This window comes from Cebus imitator, unplaced genomic scaffold (genome assembly GCF_001604975.1).
Source record: "Cebus imitator isolate Cc_AM_T3 unplaced genomic scaffold, Cebus_imitator-1.0 Scaffold270, whole genome shotgun sequence".
In the NCBI taxonomy this organism is placed as follows: domain Eukaryota; kingdom Metazoa; phylum Chordata; class Mammalia; order Primates; family Cebidae; genus Cebus; species Cebus imitator.
Window position 1 is genome coordinate 2,491,525 of NW_016107585.1, and position 10,436 is coordinate 2,501,960.

At 39.6% G+C, this 10,436-nt stretch overlaps 1 protein-coding gene across 4 annotated transcripts in view; it reads left to right on the top strand.

The window, feature by feature from the left end:
• VEPH1 (ventricular zone expressed PH domain containing 1) overlaps positions 1 to 10,436 on the top strand; it is a 223,796-nt gene that overhangs the window by 115,921 nt on the left and 97,439 nt on the right. The window lies entirely within an intron of this gene.

Consider the following 10,436-nt stretch of genomic DNA (forward strand, 5'->3'; position numbering starts at 1 on the left):
GTAGGGGGGGTTATATTATTTTATTTTTGAATTTTAGGTATTGGGGTACATGTGAAAAACATGCAGGATTGTTGCATAGATACACACATGGCACTGTGATGTGCTGCCTTCCTCCCCATCACCTATATCTGGTATTTCTCCCCATGCCATCTCTCCCCAACTCCCCACCCCCCACTGTCCCTCCCCTATTTCCCCCCTACAGACCCCAGTGTGTGATGCTCCCCTCTCTGTGTCCATGTGTTCTCATTGTTCAACACCCACCTATGAGTGAGAACATGAGGTGTTTGATTTTCTGTTATTGCGTCAGTCGAGTATCTCTTTTCAATCTAGAGTGGTCTACGGTGATCACTTGTATAAAAAGAAAATCATCATAGCCATTTGTGGCAGTAGCTATAGCTGTTGTTCCTCCTCAGTGCATGGAAAAGGAAAGAAAGGCTTTGGTTTTGGGCCCCTCTTCTTACTGAAGAGGTTAAGTCTGACATGTGGAACCATTTATGTTTCATCTGTTATTCATTTACTCCACCAGTTGTCCTCCCTTAATGCAGCATTTAGGGTGATGTGAAGGTCTTTAAAGGTATTTCAGGAATTTGTCTATCAGCAAGAGATGTACGTAGGAGACACTGTTGTCAGCTTTGGAGACAATGAAGCAGGCCCAGGGAGGGAGAGGCCTCAGACGGGCTGGCTCTGCCATGTAAGGACACAGTAAGGTAGAGACTCAGGCAGCCCCAGTATGGAGTGTGGACAATGTAATGTCAGCTTCACGGGGAACCAGGTCTATTTTCTGTAACATAGCAATGTTCAAAACATAGGGCACACACAAAAAAAGAAAGCTTTTCATCAAGTGCCCATGGCCTGGCTTCCCATTTCAAGCAAGACAGAGGACACCAAAGTTCTAGCCTGGGAAAAGAGAAAAAACTGTTCTTGTGGAACAAGAGGTAAGGGGGCCTTGACCCTTGACAACTCACATGAAAGTAGTGACAGGATGACAGCTGGTGCTCAGACACTTCTTCCTGGAGCCTGACCTAGCTGTTTGCTATTTTGGTTCCCCAAATGCTCCTTGTTCCTTTTTAGCATCTGTCATAATTTAACTTTAAAGTTGCCATTTGTATGACATTTTCTGAGTTTTGAACACCTTTTCAGTTTGTGTTAAAAGAGGGTGCCATATATACACCATGGAATACTATGCAGCCATAAAAAATGATTAGTTCATGTCCTTTGTAGGGACATGGATAAATCTGGAGACCATCATTCTCAGCAAACTGATCCGAAAACAGAAAACCAAATACCACATATTCTCACTCGTAGGTGGGTGTTGAACAATGAGAACACTTGAGCACAGGGAGGGGAGCATCACACACTGGGGTCTGTTGAGGGTGCCAAGGGAGGGACAGCAGAGGGTGAGGAGGTTGGGAAGGGATAATATGGGGAGAAATGTCAGATATAGTCTATGGTGGAATGGAGGCAGCAAACCACCTTGCCATGTATGTACCTATGCAACAACCAGCATGATCTGCACACGTACACCAGAACTTAAAGTACAATAAAAATAAATAACTAAAAATAAATAAAGGAGGGTGCCAAAATTCATTTTTTCAATCAATGTGAAGGGTTGCTCCATTGACTATATATCAACTCTATTCTGGTGCCTGGTTCCCACAGGATGTTATTTAAAGATATCGGAGTGTAATAACTTTTCTTGGTTACCATGCTATATCACCAATCCCCTAATATGTATTACATATTCCTGGGGAACATTCAGATGTAACCTGAACCACACCTACTTAGAGGAAGTGTAGAGTGCAGAGTGTTAAGTATGAGCTCTGGAGGCGAACAGTTGCATTTAATGTTGGTTTAACTAAGTGACCTTCAGTATGCCTCAGTTTCCTCATCTGTAAATGGAGTTATTAATAGGGTCAGCCTCACTTGATTGTGTTAGAAGCAATTAATGTACCAGATGTAGAACAGTGAAGACTATACATAGAAAGCCCTCAGTAAATGTTAATGAGTAGCATGAGCACTTTGTTATGCATTATAAGTCATAGCATATCCACTAGACCAGTGCCCATTTGAAACTGTTTCTTATCAGACTGCTATGAAGTGACTGCAGATATTAAAAATAAGAACATAAGAAGTTAGAACTTTTTTTCCCATTTATTTTATTGCATTTTAGGTTTTGGGGTACATGTGAAGAACATGCAAAATTGTTGCATAGGTACACATGTGGCAGTGTGATTTGCTGCCTTCCTCCCCATCACCTACATCTGGCATCTCTCCCCTTGCTATCTCTCCCCAGCTCCCCACTCCCCACCGTCCCTCCCCTATTTCCCCCCAACTGACCCCAGTGTGTAGTGCTCCCCTCCCTGTGTCCATGTGTTCTCATTGTTCAACACCCGCCTATGAGTGAGAACATGCGGTGTTTGATCTTCTGCTCTTCTGTCAGTTTGCTGAGAATGATGGTTTCCAGGTTCATCCATGTCCCTACAAAGGACCCAAACTCATCGTTTTTGATGGCTGCATAATATTCCGAACTTTTATAGCAATTTAATATTGCTGTAATATCCAAATACCTGATCAGTGGACATTGCATGTCTTGTTTTATTCATTGCATTTCTATTTTATTTTTGCTATTTTAAAAAATATATTGGTTTGTGACTTGTGAAAATTTTTAAAACAAAAAAATAATTCTTTACTACAGCGAGTTTAAAAACTACCGTATTAAATGTTAGATGCAGCTGGACCCAGACTAATTCTGAGAACTTTCTTTAACACCTAATATTTTACTCCCTAAACTTTCTTCCGGGATGAAAAGGAAAGAGATTTAATAAATGAAAGGTGATGAACACACATAATTATAGCCATGGTTGAGATATAGCTATTCTAAGATGGGTTACAGCTGAGGAAAAACGGTTCTTAATATTATTCATATTTATCATAAAGCAAAAGATAGGCTTTTCATTAGTTGGCAGCCTGAAGGCTGTTACCTGAACTTTGCTGTAAGTAAGAGCTGAATTCTAGGTAGAGTAGGAATGGAATCACAGGATTTTGTGTAGAGTTCTATCCCCAGCTCAGTTATTGATGTGTTTTTGATCAATTATATGCCTCCGTTTCTGGGGTAACTATTTTTCTACCAATTAAAAATGGGCTACAGTATCCTATTTGAGATGAAGACTATGAGAGGATGTATTAACATTTTAACCATTTTCCTCCTCTTCCAGTGTCAAATACCAAGAGTGACAATGTCTTAGCTATTTAATCGTTGTGGCCAGACCCTATTGCTTGCTTCTGTACCCAGACGATAAAGTCAGCCTACACAAAGAAGAGCACATTGCCTTACAGGTCTCCCTCCTGATTCACAGTGCTTTGATGATATTCCTACTCAACATTTCTTATGGTCCTTAATAATTTGCAAAGTGCTTTCGTAGCTTGTGTTATATCTGGGTGGCACTGCATTAGGATGGGGCAGGCTTCTATTAAGGCTACTGCTCACCCAATATGCCCAGTTGTCTCAGAAAACTAAAGATTTGGGTCCATCTGAACACTATCTATCGGTGGCCAAAATCAAAAATGTACCTTTACCTTGGAATGTATCCCCAAGAGGATAAAAGGCAAAGCCCACCAACTCCAAATAATGTACAGATTAAGTCTTATCTTACTACAGAATTAATGAAATCCTCAGCAGCCTTGCTTGAGGAAAAAGACCCTTGCCCTGGTCCCCTTCAGATTCTGTTATTTCATTTTTGGGGCCAGTGCTTCTCAAATTGAAATGTGCCACTGGACACCTGGGGACCATATTAAAGTGTGCCTTCTGATTCAGTAGATCTGGGGGCAGAACCTGAGATTCTGCATTTCTGACAAGCTCCAAGGAGATACTGATGCCGCTGATCCAGGAATCTCACTTTGAGTAGCAAAAGCAGGGGCTTTGGACTTTTTGCTGATCCCTTTTCCATGTCTTATTCTCTCCCATGTTAGCGGAATAACTGAAAAGCGAGCAAATGATGGGGCATCTGAATAAGTGTCACTTCCTTGTATTGTAACTTCTGTATTTTCACTCTAATTGCAGGAAATTCTCTTTGCAATTGCTCAGAATTCATATTTGAAGCACAGGAATTTTTAAAAATAGGCTATTTCTATATCCAGTTCTTGTATGCTCATGGAGTAAAAGAGTCCCTCTCTTTTAGTACACACTCTTTAAGATACTGCAGTAAGAGGAGGGATTTTATAGTCCTCCCTGGCCTTGAGCATGAAAAGGATATCTTTCAGGATTGGTACACTGGTGCAAGCCCCCTTTTAGTGTCAAATGTCCACAGTAAGCAGCGGCCATTCAGGGTTTTACCATGCCTTGAATTTTTCATGCCCATTCTATATGGACAACACTGTCAAATCCATTATTTTATGTAATGCTTTCAGCAATCTGATGATGTAATATTATTAGTCCCATTTTTATATAACGAAAATAAAACATAGAGTCATTATGAGTTTTACAGCATCACTAATAAACATGAAATTGGAGTCATGAGGCTAGGTCTTTCCCCTAAGATCCTGTTCAATCAATTTTCCCATAACTGTCTCCTTTTGAAATCTCTTTTTAAAATATCGTGTGAATGAAGTAAAACAAGGAGTTATTTCATTTTAGCAGAGTTCTACCATTGGCATGACTGCATTCTGACCCCCACATAACTAGGTACCTGTCCATCTCGCTCTTGCCCACTGAGCAGGTCAGAGGCAGAATAGATACAAAGAACTGAGTCTTATTGTTGTCCTTTCCCTTAACATTCCAGCGTAGGTGTTCCAGCAGCATTATTTATTGCAGTCCCTAAACAGATGGTAGCACTGTGAAGCTGGGGGATCTTCTCTATGATAATTGATGACCCAAGAGATTACTGAAGAATAAGGAACATAGCGTTCTAAGAATTTGGCACTCCAATGTGGATTTAGTCAATTGCATTCCCCTACTTCTCCTTTAACAAGCTCAACTCTGCAGGAGTACATATATTGGACATGGAATTGTAAGCCAAGATCCTCAAACATTAACTAATATTATTTTTCCTTGATTTAAGGAGGCAGGAAGAGAGGCTGCCAATCTTTCCACCCCTTCCAGCTTTATAGTCTCATCTCCTGACTTAGTAAGGGCAGTGAGTAGCCCAAGAGCCAATTTGTTTCTAAGGGGAGTCCCTGTTCACACAGGAGGGAGGTAATTAGGCCTCACCCTAGGCATCCCTAGTACTTTTAAAAACTTTACTTTGGTAACAGAGACCAGAAACTGTTCAGACTGGAAATTATCTGAGCCTCTTGTAACGTGGCATGTTGAGTTAAGACCAAGTTCATATTTAGGGGATTTATAGAACTCTGGCAAAGATTTCTGTAAAATTACTTCTGGGGTCAAAAGTGACAAATGGAAAAGAAATAACAACCCCTTGCGTGAGCCCAACCCACTGGCCCCCACCCCCACCACTCTACAAGCAAACACACAGCGGACCCATGATTCCACCAGCACTGTCACATTTGTGATGTGTTTCCTTGCTCTAGAAGGGAAGCAGAAGTTTGTTTTCCTCAGGAAAAGATATTTGTTTTTGAACTTTTTGTCCAAAAACTGTGTTTCAAACAAAATACTCCTCTTCTATCTTTTTATATTAAATTTAAGAAGCAAGAGAAGAAGAATTAAAGGAGCAGGGAATGTTTATGATAAACCCAAATATTCTTGTCTACCATTTCCTGACCTTCCAACTTATTGGAATTGAAGTTTGTCCTGCCTCCCTGCCAGCAAAGTTCTGTGGCATGCCCATGTGGATTGATGGCCAAGGGACAGAAAGTTCCCTTTGATCCATCTGGAGACCTTGGCTGCCTCGATGACTTCATTACCACCCCAGTCCACTGATTTCTGTGTTCTACAAATCTAAATCATAAAAACAAGGGAGATTGTGTAGAAGAGAAAGTTTTTGTGGTAAGAATTCTCATCAGCAACACTCATCAGCCTTAGATCTAGAGAGCATTTCTTTGTCCCAGACATTTTATTGTTGCTTCTTCACTCTTCATATTTGTTCCTTTGCAAATTCCTCTTTTTGCCTCTACTCTTGCTCCCTGCTTCTCTCCACATTTCATCTTTACCAAATAGCATTGTGCTATACAGGATACCCAGTTGAATTTCAGTTACAGAACAAATAATTTCTTAGTACTTTTAGTATAATAATTGTAGTAAAGTATAATATATTTTTAATATATTCCATTAAGGACATGCCTACACTTAAAAATACTTATTGTTGAGAACACATGGACACAGGGAGGGGAATATCACACACCGGAGCCTGTCATGGAATGGGGAGCAGTGAGAGGGATAGCATTAGGAGAAATACCTAATGTAGATGATGGGTTGATGGGTGCAGGAAACCACCATTGCATGTGTATACTTAGGTAACAAACCTGCACGTTCTGTGCATGTACCCCAGAACTTATAGTTAAAATAAATAAATATAATTTTTAAAAGAACCACTAAAAAATAAAAATAAATACTTACTGTTTATCTAAAATTCAGACTTGGCTGGGTGTCCTGTTTTTCACTGACAACCCTACCATTGAGACATCCAACTTGCCCCTCTTGGGGTCAGTGAGTGTCTAGAGATTGCCCCTTAACTTGTTTCATGCTCAGCATCTCCTCAGGTTAATGCTATAAGGCAACTTGAACATGAAGGAAGGCTGCTTCCAGCTACTAAAACTCTGACTTATCCAGGCTACGGGGCTTTCTAACCAACATCTGGCCACTGGAGACACAGGCAGTGAAAGGGATCTAAGAGGCCATCCCCTCCTACAGCCTGACAGTAATAAAATCTAAGATGTGGTGACTGCTTGTTATGTGCTAGGAACACTGCTTCATGTTGGTTCTGTCATTTAATCATTCTACCAGCCCCATGAGTTAAATATGGTTATTATCCCCATTTTGTAGATCATGAAATTGATATAAAGAGTACAACAAATAAAAGAAGAATCTCCAGAAGTAAGAAACTTTTTTTAAGAATCAAAAACTGATCCAATAAAATTATTTTAGGACATTTTCTATAATCCATAAAATTTGAAGTTTTCTTTGTGAAGAAAATGTGATTATTGTACTGTTAGAACTCAGCTTTATGCAGAAAGAAAAAAATTATAAATTCATGAGAAATTGTTCCTCTAACAACTCATATGTTTTGAGGTTTAAAAATGTGTATAGTCAGGCACAGTGGCACACACCTGTAGTCCCAGCTACTCAGGAGGCTGAGATAAGAGAATTGCTTAAGTCCAGATGTTTGAGACCAGCCTGAGCAACATAGCAAGACCTCTAACTCTAAAAACTTAAATTAAAAATTAAAACAGTAAAACATTTGTATAATGCTCAATATCTTATATGTACATTGTGGGTTACAAGTTGTACTTTACAAATTTTTTAAGTTTTAATGGCCCCAGCTATAGAAATATTTGAAATAAAGGTATCTTTTATTTTTGAAATGTGATTAGGTTCTGTAGAACCAGAGAAATATTTTAATTTCATAACTATGCATTGACTAATGTGGATAGAAAATAAATATTCCACAAAATTTCTTGTGTTGAGTGTATCTATTAGATTTTTTAAAATTAACCTTGGCAATCATCATCGTTTGTAAAATATCATCCAAAGATAGCATTTTCTTGGTCTCGTTTGTAATGGGAGTAAACATTTAGAGTCTTCTGGCTAAAATATGTCAAAGCCTCCCATCTATTTGAGTGTAGCCAATATCATATATATGTCAGAAAGGAAACCATTTTCAAGCTTAGCCTCTATTCCCACATACTGATTCTTGCAATCTACCAATATATATTTCATTTGTGCATGGTATGAGTAGATAAAAGTTATGTAAAGCCATAAAAAACTTATAAAATTATGTAAGAAAAATGGTTTTAAATTGTATCAACAACAGCTTATTAGACAATAAACAGTTGCCTGGTTACCTAAAAGATGGCTGGTTCCCACTGTGAACCATCAACAGCTGTCCCTGGCCTGGACCTATAGGTGAATTCTGACCACTGAGGGCCCATAACCATGGATCCTCCCTCAAGGCCAGGACTGCTCTCTGGGCCAGCCAGAAAAACCTCAGTATCCAACACTGCCAACTCACCTCCACCAGTGTCCACTGCAGACATAGGTGTCAGAATGGTAGACTGTAAGTGAAAAAAATAGTTGTCAGCCCTTCTGCATTGCTTTTTCCTTAAAAGCAGTGCCTCTTTTTTTTTTTTTTTTTTTTTTTTTTTTTTTTTTTTTTTTTTTTTTTTTTTTTTTTTTTTTTTTTTTTTTTTTTTTTTTGAGACAGAGTTTCATTCTTGCCACCCAGGCTGGAGTGCAATGGTGCAATCTTGGGTCACTGCAACCTCCGTCTTCTGGTTCAAGCAATTCTCCTGCCTCAGCCTCTGAGTCGCTGGCATTACAGGTGCTTGCCACCACACCCAGCTAATTTTTGTATTTTTAGTAGAGATGAGATTTCACCATGTTGGGCAGGCTGATCTTGATCACTTGAACCCCCGACCTCAAGTGATCCACCCACTTCAGCCTCCCAAAGTGCTGGGATTACAGGTGTGAGTCACCGTGCCCGGCAGTGCTTTTTTTCTTTAAGTATGTTTTTCCTCTCACTCTTACTTAGGTATTATGCCAGGTTTACTTTGGCCCTTAGGGAAAAATAATGTTTGAAAAAGCTAAGATTTTTCTGTAAGTCTGGGCCCTTTCCTCAATGTCTTGAAAAAGTACTAGATAGCCAAGTAAATACACACAGACAAACCAATAAAATCATTAGACCATCTTGATGAATGTATTTCTAGGGATTATTATGTGCTGTAATAAAAAATAAATATTTTGTCTCTGTCCCGAGTTCATGGTATACGGCTCTTAAACTCTCAGAATCTCAGATTGATGGATGTCTTTTATATGCTAATAAGATGACTGGTGACCAGGACCCCTAGATTGCTTATGGATTGGGGTTGGTCACAGGAAAGACCAAGGCATGATTACACTGTTGGAACTTTCATTCCCATTCTCTATCTTACCCTATAACTCACCCACCTCCAATATCTGGGGAGGGAAGATGGGCTGAAGATCGAGTTAATCACCAATGGTAATCATTTAATCAATCATGCCTAAATAATGAAACCTTCATAATAACCCCTAAAATTCCAAGGGCTTCCAGATTCATGAACACACTGAGGTGCTGGGAGGATAACGTACCCAGAAAGGGCACAGAAGCTCTGAGCCCCTTCTCCTATACCTTGCCCTATGCATCTCTTCTACTAGGGTGTTTCTGAGTTGTATCCTTTATAATAAATCCAATAATAATAAACTAAAGTGTTTTCCTGAGTCCTGTGAGTCATTCCAGTGAATTATTGAACCATGGGGGTGGAGCAGTACAGGAACCTTTGTAGCCAAGTTGAAAAGTGTGGGTAAGCTGGGGACCTCATACTTTTGACTGGCATCTGAACTGGGGGCAGTCTGTGGAGTCTGGGACTAATTCCAGGCTGTCAGTGTTAGGGGTTGAAATGAATTGTGGGACAGTTGGTGTCTAGAGGGTTAGAGAATTAGTTAGTATAAGAAAAAAACCCACACATTGGGTGTCAAAAGTGTGGTAAGTAAAAATAATTCCTTTTATTCTTGTTTTTTAAGAAAAGAATTAATGATAACAGTATATGTTATAAAAATGGATAGTGGTTGCTCAATAAAAATTAAAGTAGCTGTAAGCCAGCTCAACATTAGAAGATAGATAAGGGAAGATAAATACATGCCACTTTTCTATAATCACTCAGCGCCTCAGTGAACAACAGAAAGCTATTTTTGCAGCTTATTTGTAGGTACTTATTCTAGCTAAGGCACTGTTAGCACTCAGAGGAAATCCAGAAGCATACCACACATGATCCCTGCTTTAAAGGAAGTAATTTTAATGACCCACAAAGTGGTTTATAAACTCTGCTGTAAAAGATATTTGGGTCTATTAATATCATTCATAGAAAACCTCTTTCTTCCAACATCTTAAAATTCAGAAAGATATTTCTTGCTTGGAAGATGGAAGAGTTATACTGATTTTTGTAAAAATTAACAAAACCATGAGTTTAGCCAGTCCATGTGAAATGTTCTTATTCTGTAATTTCAGTACAAACATATCAGCACATGTACATTTTTTAGAAAATATCTGGCCCAGCCGACGTGGTGGCTCACGCCTGTAATCCCAACACTTTGGGAGGCCAAGGCGGGTGGATCTCGAGATCAGGAGTTCAAGGCCAGCCTGGCCAATATGGTGAAACCTTGTCGCTACCAAAAATACAAAAATTAGCTGAGCCTGGTGGTGCGTGCCTGTAGTCCCAGCTGCTCAGGAGGCTGAGGCAGGAGAATTACTGGAAACCAGGAGGCAGAGGTTGCAGTAAGCTGAGACCACACCACTGCACTCCAGCCT